A 10574-nucleotide genomic window follows, 5' to 3' on the forward strand; every position below is an offset into this window, starting at 1 on the left:
ATACCATGTTTTACTTGTAATTCTCAAGGTAAATGTTGGTAGTTTGTAGGTTCCTAGCAAGCTTACTAAATGTTTATATTGAAGATGTATAGTGAATAGCAACAAGGATGCAAATAACAACATCCTACTGTCTTTGCATTGATCTTGGCAGTAAACACCAGTTTTATGTAATAATTCTTGAATGTTCCTTTGTACCATCCGAATATACTAGTTAGGAAGCATAGCTTGCTTGTCAAATTTAATTGTTTGTAACTATGTCTAACTCAAGTACCACGGGCTTAGGTCACTACTAGAAAAAACGTTTTTTTCGACGCTAAAAATCGACGGCTATTTCTGCCGTCGATATTTATCGACGGCTTGCTGTCGATATTGCTAGAAAAAAATAATTAAAAATAAAATATTAAAATCGACGGCCAGGTCGTCGATAATATTATGATACATAATATTATCGTCACATTATCGACGAACTTGGGGCTGAAAATAATTTTATTTTAAAATCGACGAAAGCGGTGTCGATTTTATTAATTAAAATATCGACAACAATTGCCGTCGATAAATTTTAACGGTCTAGATCATTTTCTAAAACCAAGGAAACGGTATAGATTTAATATATAAAATAGATGCATGGAGTGTCGATTGTTTTTAATTTAAAATCGACAAATCTGCCGTCGATTTTTATCATTAAAAAACACTTACCCAAAACACTTCCCGCGTCCAGAGAATTCAGAAACACAATTTCCTTTTACCCCAAAACCCCCATTTCAGCACCAACCCGCGTCATTCTCCACTGCCATCGCCGCTCTGTCACGGTTGCTTCGCCGGCGCTCCTCAACACACACTCTCTCTCAACCATAAACCCTACTCCGACACCTTACTCAAACCAAGGGTTTTCAGCGAGGTAGAACTCCAGCGAGGGTCAGTTTCCATTCTTTCTTCTTTGTTTAGGGTTTATTCATAAGTTATTCGATTGAACATGCATTTGATAAGAATTGAATGTTGTCAAGGATGACAGGCAGGAGCATGTAATTTGAAAACCCTTATCGTCGCTGGTTCCGAAGTTCCCTTCGCCATTGTCGCTGGTTCTACTTACTGTCGCTGCTAGCTTGTGCTTATCCAATGGCCTGGTGAGGGTGAGTTACCTGCTCCCCTGCTTGTGTTTGGATTCTTCCCTACTCCCCTGCTCCCCTACTTAGCTAATTAATTTGTTGATTTGAGGTTTCATATTTTAGATAATTAGTTTGTTGATTGGTTTTTAATGGATGATTTAGTAATTAGGTTTTAAATTTAGATTTTTAATTTAGTTTGTTTATTGATTAACAAAACATATGGAGGGAGGGAATTTGTAATGCTGAACTGAACACCCAATAATTGTTGCAGTTATCTCAGTTGTTGATATTTTGCTAAAAATGTGCTAGGAATTTAAGATTTTGACCCAAAAACTAGCATGCACAGTAGTTAGATCCACTAGTAAATACTAAATATTAGTAGGCTAATAGCTCTCTCTTGATTAAGTTTAAGTTTTCAATTTGGTTAGCAAATATTCTTTGATTCTCTCTCTGTATCTATCTGTGTATGTAGGTAGATTTTGTGTTGCTTTTGATGTGATGTGTTTGAAAAACTTACAACAACAACGTGTGTTTAGATTCTGTATTTGCTACAGGGATATAGAGGCTAAGAAACACAGATAAAGGAGAAAGTCGGGGAGAATATATTCTCATTTGGAATTTACTTACTGTTTTAATGATTAAATATTATATATTTAATCATTTTATATCTCCTATATCAAATTCTGTTTTTATGATTTGGAAACACCAAACTAAACCAAACACAGCCTAATAATTAATGAAATTATGAAATGCTACTACTCTATAGAGGGTACAGGATTGATGGTTATACACTACGATGTGGTTTTCACTTTCTGTAATCTGTGTGGAAAACAAATTAGGATGGATGAACACAGATGTGTCCTTGTCTTGCGAAGTTGTGGTGTTTCAGCTTCAGAAATATTAGTATAATACTCTGCTGCACTGCTGCACTTCATCATGGGTGTATTTGTTACAATTTATCTAGGCTAATAGCATGAACAACTCAGGTTGTTGAGCTTATTGCCATTAGAAATAGTTAATGATAGAAAATGGGAAACTGTTTTTATATAGTTTTTTTTAGGTGTCTTGTTACTAGATCCTGGCATTTTATCATTAAATTATTTCAATCTTTCTGATGTTTGTTGAGAAAGAAAAAGGTCGCTTTCCGTTGCTATTGGAAACATATCAATTTTTATGCTTTCAAGTCTGTTACATAGTTGAGATATAATGTTGTCTTCTTTGCAAATATTCCAATCATCTCCAATGCTTTGTGCAGAATGTTGAATGCTATAAGATGGTCAAAATTTGCTTAACTTCCTGATTTGTGTGCAGTAATGATTCAAATTTTTTGCTTTTTTTTCTTTTTTTTTTTCTTATTCAAAAACATAATTATTACACACCATGTTGTTGAATGCTGATAAAAGTCTATTTTACTTTTTGTTCTCTTTACTTTTAACATTCAGAAGTTTGTAGCATACCAAAAGATGCAATAGATGCCACAAAATGCAACTCCTATTCTTAAGATAAAAAAAAATGAAATTCTCAATATTTTGATGCAAATTCTAAGACTATGTAACAATACCATTATACTAGCTAACCATCAAAGTTAGTGGATGTTTAATAAGAAACTCACCCTGCTTGTTTTTTTTAGTTTAAAGCAAAGAATTTTAACTTTCTTTCTCATACCACAGGTCTGTATATGGGGGAAGTGTTTTCTTCATATCAGTAACATTAAATTCGCATGGAGAAGCAAGAATAATAGGCCAGTCTCTGCCTCTGTCACGTGTCCCTCTAACAAGTAACAAGCACTAATTATATGCGCTTTACATATCTTTATTTCAGTGCTACCATGTATTACTTCTGCGTAGCTTCTCTATTTGATTTCAATTTGTCTTCCTTTCTTGTTTAATTTTATTAAATAGGTATGCATTTTTTGTATATGTCGAAGGTGACTACGTGAGAAGGGTTTTGTTATTATAGCATCGTTATTTTAGTGCTACCATGCATTTTTTGTTATTATAGCATCGTTATTTCCCCTTTTTTCTGATAAATTTTGTTCCATAAACTGTGTGATCTTTGTTAATGGTTGTTAATATTTTTGTGTTAAAAAAGGGCTTCTAGGAAGAAAACTATTATCAAAGTAATTGCAGAGGATTCCTCTGGTTCAAATGTAAAGAGAGCAAATTTATCAGCCGCGAAATCGGAGAGAATTAAGCTGCCTGATTATAATGATGGCGTTGGAGGTAAGAAATACCACATAAGCGAATTTCTAAGGCAGCCTAGTGGTATTGCGGCCGTGTTGAACATGAGGGCGTTGCAAACATTTGAATCTCTTGATGCTAACACTTACAGGTCTGTAAAACTTTCTAATTCTGTTTTTGTTGATTAGTTATTCTCTCAGTTACTTAATGATTAATCAGGTTATGGAGTATGAGTTGATAACCAGTAATGAGTCTTGAAACTATGGGTCTTATATTCTCTCTAATTTTGTAGCTTTATCACACTACTCTCATCTGATCTCATCTGCCATTCATATTTAACCATCTATCTGCATCTATCTTTCTTATTAAATGACACATGCAGAGGAGAAATTAATAATAATAATTATACATATTTAATAATTATTTGATGTGATGAAACTCATCTCATCTCATCTCATCATCTTAATAATATTCTCTTTTTTGAAAGCTTAATTTCACTTTAATATTTAATAGTACTATGTGCTAAATATTACTTTGTTTCAACGGTTTGTGTATCCGATAAATATTACATGATTGGAATGCAAGCACCTGAGGCACACTCTTGTGTCTTGAATTGGCTATGTCCTTAAGGATTGGATTGTCAGAGAGATTTGAATTGTGATAGCAAGATATATATATATATATACTACTAGTAGTATACTTACTAGTTACTTTGGCAGTGTTTTTGTCTCAACAATTTTAACATTTATTTTAAGTGATATTGTAAAATGTGATTTTTTTTTATTCCAATGATTAAAACTACCATACCTAAGTCTCATTATTGATACGGAAGGGGATTTTTTTAAAATAGAAATGCTTTGACATTATTGATACGGAAGAGGATGATATCTATCAAGCTTGGAGGTTTAGGGCTGCCAAGCGCTTGTGAGGTATGCTCCATGCCATTCGCAAAAAAGGTGCCCGTCCATATTGGATCCCACCAGAAGTTATCGGTGAATTGATGAGACGTTGGGACACTGATGCCTATAGACAATTACAGGCGAGAAATACAGCTGCCAGGAAATCGACTCGAGGTACTTCCCTTCACACTGCAGGAGGCACCACCTTTCCAGAAGCAAGGTTACGCTTGGTAATTTGTTTATAGACAATCTTTACTATGATATTTGCTGTTCTGTGAATGGTGACAATTGCAAAAATATAGAATTTTATACAGATTCAAAATTTTATGTGCATTTTCAATATTTGTGAAGTTTTGATTGTCTATGTGTGGCTTCTTTTGACTGGTTTCTTAATATACTGCCATTGGAGAGCTTCTAAAGATCAAATATTGAGCCCTTCTTTAGGTTTTGGAGAAGAAAAGTAGCTGGTTGACCTTGCTAGCTATGCAAAAGTAGTAGTAGTACACTAAATTAATCTTTTTTCCTTTTTAGAGTTGTTCATATACACATATAATTTGAACATTAACGATAGATAAAACCAATCATTAAATCAGAATGATAATAATTTAGAATAAAAGTACATCCCAAAATAATAGTTTATTAGAATTTTCATTTTATTATGAAAGTACATCCTAGTAGTAATAATATGAAATTATGAATTCAATTTATAATCTGTTTTGATTCCAACTTGTCTCATCCCATTCACCTTAATAAGTTCATCTTCAAATAATATATTATATATAAATGTGAAAAGGTGCATAGTAGTGTATTAGAATTTTCATTTACACATATTCCTTAATTATCATAATTTCTTTCAGTTGAATCAAATTCGTTAAATTCTAATACTACACTGCTTTTATGTTTCACACATACACACACAAAAAATCTATAACAACCACCTGGATAGTGATCACTAATTAAATATAATGAGTAGATAAAAATATAAGACAATATTATCATGTTCAACACAGGTACACATACACTTGTATTTTGTTATATTTTATTTAATTTATTATATATATGTTCCATGTCTTTATAAGATTTGTCACTAATTAGGAATAAGATACTCCATAACAACCTTACATATGCAGATCAACCATAGTGCTCAATGCAGTCTGACATTTTTTATATTATAATTTGCCAACATCAGGTACAGCACAATTATTTGCCAAACATTATAAAAGGATACAATTTACCAAAAAAACTAGAAAAGGATAAGGAACATGATGGCAGCCAACACTCATACTAATTTTTCAGCCACATCCCATATTTGTTGATAAAAATATAGAATATAAGGCTACCTATGTTAGGTTATTCATAAAAAAGTAAGGAATCAATTGAATAACTTTAATTTTAAAGAATATACTTTCATACTAAATTTTCAGCCACATCCCATATTTGTTGATAATTTGGTTACATTATGTAGAATCATCTGTTTAAATTTTATTTTTATATTTAAAAGTTTATTTGTATTAACGGTTTACTATTTTTCAAATAGAAAAAAAAATAAAATATATAACTATTAAAATCGACGGCAAAGTTGTCGCTTTTAAAAGTTAAAATAGACAAAATTAAATCGACGACAAAGATGTCGATTTTATTCAAGCACATATCGACAGCTTTGCCGTCGCTTTTATTAGTTAAAATAGACAAATCTAAATAATTAAATCGACGACAAAGATGTCGATTTTATTCAAGCACATATCGACGGCTCTGATGTCGATTTTATTAAACATATTATAGACAAAAGTGTTGTTGATTTTATTGAGTTAAATATCGACACAAAGGCTATCGATTTTATTGAATCAATTATCGACAAAGAGGACGTCGATTTTAAATAGAAATATCGACGGCAATGTTGTCGATTTTATTAAGAATGTAAAATTCTCACACCCATATTACAGACGGAACTAACGTCGATTTTATTAAATTATTATCGACGGCCATGAAAGCCGTCGATTTTATTAGCATTTTGAAAAATCGACAGGCTTTATAGCGACCAACTGCACTGTCTATTTTGCCGTCGAATTTCAATATTATCGATGGCTAAGCCGTTGTTCAGTGTATGCTTGATGGTTGATTTTATATGTCAGCATATAATATGGCTGCATATAATGAATATATTTCACAAGTTTGAATGCTAAATTTGTTGCTGGAAACAATACTTTTGGTGCTATTGATGAGTTAAAATGCTAATTTTTTATTGTTATGTTTATATAAAATGCTGTTGAGGAGCTTATTGAAGAGTTTGAGAAACTTGAATTAGGTATGCAAAAAAGAAATTTGTAGTTCCTTTCATGGTTTATATTTATAATTTATAATATATATTATGTTTATAATCTATATTGATTTTTTGTTTTATTTTTGTAGAAATTGCACCAACCGAAGAAGATGATGATGAGTCTAGTGTGGATTCAGATTAAGCATGGTGGCTGTTTGGTTTTTATTTGTTTTAAAGTGACTGTTTCGGTTTAAAATGTGTTTATTTTTGTTGTTTTGCTAGCATTTTTAGTTGTCTTTGTTTTATGTTTAATTAAGTTGAATTTATATTGAATTTGAATGTGATATACTTTTGTTATTATAGTTTATTGAAGGTTTTAAACTTTATTTTATGATAATTTAAATTCTGATCATTAGGTGTAAAAAAAACCGAAAAAACCGACCGAACCAAATCGCTGTTGGTTCGGTTTGGTTCGGTTCGGTTGTTCAAACAGCAGCCAACCGAATGGTTGGCATCATTGTAGAACTGATCAGGTTGGTTCGGTTGGTTTTCGGTCCAAAACCGAACCAAATCGAACCAATTATACCCCTAGTCTTCATGCAAGAGACAGGCCGTGCTCCGGGAACAAGCATCATTTATGGTAAGGGTTGTGAGGGTTTGTACCGCGGTGTATAAAATCTGAGGGGTGGGGCTTGGGGCTTCATGTTCATTTCATGTAGTACCCCATAGTTGAGAGGAAAAGCTTAAAACGCAGGGTTGGTGTTTATTTTATTTCATTCATTGGGTTGAGAGTGATAAGTTAGTTTTAGGGTTGAGAGTGAGATTAGAACATTTAAAATGGTGCATAATTATACGTCTTCAGAAGATTATATTATCATTGGGTCCCTACACTGCTTTTAATTTTGTAATTACGTCCTTTTCATGTTAAAAATGTTAAAATTAACATAATATTTTTACCGGAATGCATGCGGTCAAAGATTTAATTAAGTCTTTAATTATAAATACCTTTAATAATATTATTTATTTTGTTTTCTGTTAAAGGAATTTATTAATTTATTTTGTTTGTTATTTATTAAATTAATTTCTTTTGTGGTTGAACTTTACTAGGTTAATAGCAATCTTCTGCCCCGTAAGCTTGACCAGTCAGAGACGTGGCATCCGGTGGTTAGCACAGCAAGCAATAGCATGGCAACATGGAAGTCACTCCACCTGAAAATGTCCATAGTCGTATCTTCGTCGCGCAAGATCAATGACTAACTTTTTCACTTGATATTTCGCGCACCTCAAACACCTTGTTTCTTCTATCAAATCGGTATACTCTGATGTTTTCTTCATGCTGCATGTTTGCCTCTATCCGCTGAGTGGCAAACTCAGAGGAAGTAAATCTAGCACGCTTGCACTGGTAAGCCTCAGTACTCTTTCGCATAAACAACACGTTCAACTAATAATATATTTCTCGAACGAGCGCCAAGATGGGAAGATTTCGAGCACACCTTCAACACCAAATTAATGCACTAGACAAGGTTCTTCGTCATGTGAACCCATCGATATCCCTCGTCAAATGCCAACACCCACTGAGGACATTTGATGTTGTCGCACCAACGAACATATGCCTCACCTCGTTCTTGCAACCTCTTGTAGTTGACGTTTTAATCATCCACTGTCCTTGAATACCCAATATTGACCACAAGCTTTTGCAAGTACAGGACCTTGAATTCCCTTAAAAAGTTGCTACCAATGTGCCGAATACAAAACATCCACCATGCTCTCGAAGGTTTCCAATCACCTCTGCTACGACTTACTGCAGCTTGGATTAACTCATAACGATCGGAGATTATACCCACGCCATCTCTTCTTACAACATGCGTTCACAAATTAATGAGGAAAAAGTGCCATGCATCACAGTCTCACCCTCTACAATGGCAAAAACAATCGGTACAATGTTTTGATTTCCATCTTAAGCAACTGCAACCAACAGGCAACCTTTATATTTTCCGTATAGTTGGGTCCTGTCAATATGAACCAGCGGCTTACAATATTTGAAAGCTCTTATGAATAGATTGAAACTCCAGAATACCCAATGAAGTATCCTAACACCGTCTACCTTTTGACTCCCGTTATACAGGGGTCGTGGTTCTATTTAGACTTGTGAACCAAGCATCTTCTGAACCATTGCCAAGAACCACAATGACAAAGCTTGGTAAGATGCTTCCCATCTATCGAAAACCTTGGCTATCGACTTCTGTTTTGCCAACCAAGCCTTTCGTTAACTAATAATGTTGTTGAATCTTTCCTGAACTTTCACAATTATAGATTTGACCTTTATGGATAGGTCGAATTCAACTAATGGCTCATAGCCTCAGCAATCGTGTCCGAGTCTAACTTGGAGTGATCCTGTGAGATCGTTCCCATGTAACACGTGTGACTCCCATTGTATCTCCGAATCTCCCAACAGGCTTTCTTCTGTATCAAGCTGGCTCGGATAAGTCAGCCGCACCCATGTCCATAATTCTTGCACTTTGCATAGAACGTCTGTGGCTCAAATTCGTAAACAACATAATCGACTCCTCTAAAGATAGTGTAACTCCGAATTACCGCAATGAATGATTTTCTTGAACCGTATTCCATTCCGATTCTAAAATCCCCATCCTCAGGATCAGCAACACCTATAAGAAAACAAATTTGTCGCTCATAGATCTATTAAAACAAAATCAAGTAAACATACTACCCACTGCTCACATACTTATGTTTGAATATTCAAGAAACTCCGGTGCATGCATGGCATCAAGATCCAAGCTACACATAAAAGGTGGAACGTCCATCGGTTAACTAACTATGGCTGGAACCACTACCATTTCCGCCACTACTTCATCTCCCCTATCACCGACCTCGTTCTCATCACTGGCTTCGTACGTAACTTCAAACTCCTCATCGCTATCATTGCTCATTCCTAATTACGCTTCAGCTCTATCATCTTGCACATCTGTGTTACGTTGAACCTCATCCACAGCTATATGCTCAAACTCAATATATAACTTAATCATTGGGCGTTGCACCTGAGTTTGCTGGTGAATATGAAACATCCGCTGAATACTTGTTTCGTCGACGATTGGCATAACCTCAAACCTTATCAGGCCGCTAAATATGACAACCGGACTCTTGTAGAGAATGTTTGTCACCTCTTTAAAATATCAGCTTCTATACTTTGACAGAGCACGTACTATAGTTCTGCGAACGTTATAGTGCACGGAACCACAAACAAAAATATATTTTCGAACGCAAAGTTCACTCCCTCCTATATATTTCGTATGACTTCACCGTTGTGGTAAACCACTATATTTGCAGTGCTCTCCATCACACCAACCTTGGAGGAAAACACCTCTTTCACAATGAAGCAAAATGGTTATGAGTTTCAGTTTTTATAAGTAAAAGACGCGCCTCACAGGTTACGAGTTACAATGTCTTCCAACCAGCGTCTGCCACGTGTACAACACGCAGGCTGCGTGTTGCCTGTCGTGCTTCTACGTGTAAATCACGCATGATGCGTGTTGAACGAATGTGCGCCACGTGTCAAACACGAATGATGTGTGTTGCGTTAAATTTGGACAAGTGTCTAACATATTGATTGCATGCTGAGTTAGTACGTTACTTACGTGTTGTGCTTGCACCTCTGTATATCTATCCATTTGTATATACACAAAAAACTTTCGCAAAAACACACCTCTTTATTCTATATTAAAATTCTTTAACCTCACGGATATGTTGGATCAGCGATGCCTTTTAGGAGGTTTATGCCTGGGTAGTGTGAATTTATAATAAATTGCTAGCTATTAGCTATTTTAATTTATCAGAAATTCTTATTCTTGATTTATATATAGATTATTTCTATCATATTTTAATAAATCATATCACAAACTCGTTTTAGAGTACATCACCATTCTATCATATGAAAATAATTTGCAGATTTAAATACGGAAAAAATATCAAGTACAATATAAATTTTACAGGTAAAATGAAGTCACACATTGTAAAACATTAATACCTAAACTGAAAATAAGAAAGTAGACATCCAGGGCTTTCCAGAAATATATAATAGTCCATACTTTGGCCAAGAATTGACGACGTAAAC

General features: G+C 34.3%; 2 long non-coding RNA genes across 2 annotated transcripts; both read left to right on the forward strand.

The window, feature by feature from the left end:
- LOC107619482 lies at window positions 539–4611 on the forward strand. Its single transcript, XR_001615663.2, has 5 exons — window positions 539–915; window positions 1005–1130; window positions 2777–2883; window positions 3198–3437; window positions 4137–4611. It is a non-coding gene; the product is annotated as an uncharacterized LOC107619482 (long non-coding RNA).
- Window positions 6449–6786, forward strand: LOC110267239. Its single transcript, XR_002354622.1, has 2 exons — window positions 6449–6490; window positions 6595–6786. It is a non-coding gene; the product is annotated as an uncharacterized LOC110267239 (long non-coding RNA).

The sequence above is a fragment of the Arachis ipaensis genome, chromosome B09, assembly GCF_000816755.2.
Source record: "Arachis ipaensis cultivar K30076 chromosome B09, Araip1.1, whole genome shotgun sequence".
NCBI lineage: Eukaryota > Viridiplantae > Streptophyta > Magnoliopsida > Fabales > Fabaceae > Arachis > Arachis ipaensis.